The sequence below is a fragment of the Zosterops lateralis genome (assembly GCF_965231275.1).
Source record: "Zosterops lateralis genome assembly, chromosome: 11".
Lineage (NCBI taxonomy): Eukaryota > Metazoa > Chordata > Aves > Passeriformes > Zosteropidae > Zosterops > Zosterops lateralis.
The window spans coordinates 22,216,580-22,217,584 of NC_139771.1; the positions used below are offsets into that span (position 1 = coordinate 22,216,580).

The 1,005-nt window shown below is 52.6% G+C and overlaps 1 long non-coding RNA gene across 1 annotated transcript; it reads left to right on the top strand.

Moving 5' to 3' along the window:
* Positions 1-349: 349 nt before the first annotated feature.
* LOC310913600 lies at positions 350-776 on the top strand. Its single transcript, XR_014590851.1, has 2 exons — positions 350-514; positions 614-776. It is a non-coding gene; the product is annotated as an uncharacterized lncRNA (long non-coding RNA).
* The last annotated feature ends 229 nt before the right edge of the window (positions 777-1,005 follow it).

Here is a 1,005-nt window from a genome sequence, read left to right on the forward strand (position 1 = left end):
GACCGAGTGTTGCCGAACAGCCGAGAAGAGCCGACGGCTGACGGAAATCGCCGAACAGCCGAACCCAGCCGAGTTTCCCCGAACGTCGCCCCCCTCAGCCGAACCGAACGAGCCGCGGGCAGTTCCGGGGCGCTCCCGGCCGGTGTCCGCCCTCACTGCCGCTTCCTCGGCGGCCCATTCAAGGCGGTGTCGGGGCCGCTGCCGATCCCCCGGCCGGCGGGCGGGCGGGCGGGACACGCTGGCGCTGTGCCCGGAGCTGCAGCACTCGCTGTCGCCGCTGGAGCCGTGCCGGGCGCTCCCGGGAAAGGCAGCGAGGAGAAACCGGTAAATTAGAATTAATGTAGAGGGGACAGGGCAGGCACAGGTGCAGCTGGGATGGATAACGAGGGGCCGGTTCCAGCGGGGGGCGGTTTAAAAGGGGAGCATCAGCTCAATTCGACATCGAGCTGTGAAGAATGAGGAATTTATCCTGAGTTCTGGCCGTGGTTCACGACGAGACTGCAGGAGCATTTGGGTTTGGAGCATTTCCTCGGGGGACGACAAGGGACAAACTTCTATGCTAAACAGATAAGCCACTTTGGGTTTATTGGGGGAATGTTTTTTTTCTTTTCAGCTTCGTCTCACCAATCCCTCCCCGGTGCTCCCAGAAGAAAAAGGAGTTATGGAGACAAAAGGAGTTCAAATTGATTGGAGAAACTCCTCTTCTGTTGTTGTCAGTGTCTGAAGTGGAGGAATTTTCTTTTCAGCTGGAATTTTAATAAATAATGATGTTTCTATGTGGCTTTTATTCAATATTATGTACTTAGGGGAGATGTAGTATTTTGCGTGACTTTTTGGAGTATTATTTATCGTACATAATCAGGTTTTTGAGTGAGGATAACTTTATGGATGGGTTTGTTTGTATTTGAGGTAGAATTAATCTAAGTAGCTCTTCTTGAGAGACTTCTGAAATGTGTTATTGGGGTTTTGTGTGTTGTGTGGAGGGATTCAGGTTGGGTAGAGCTG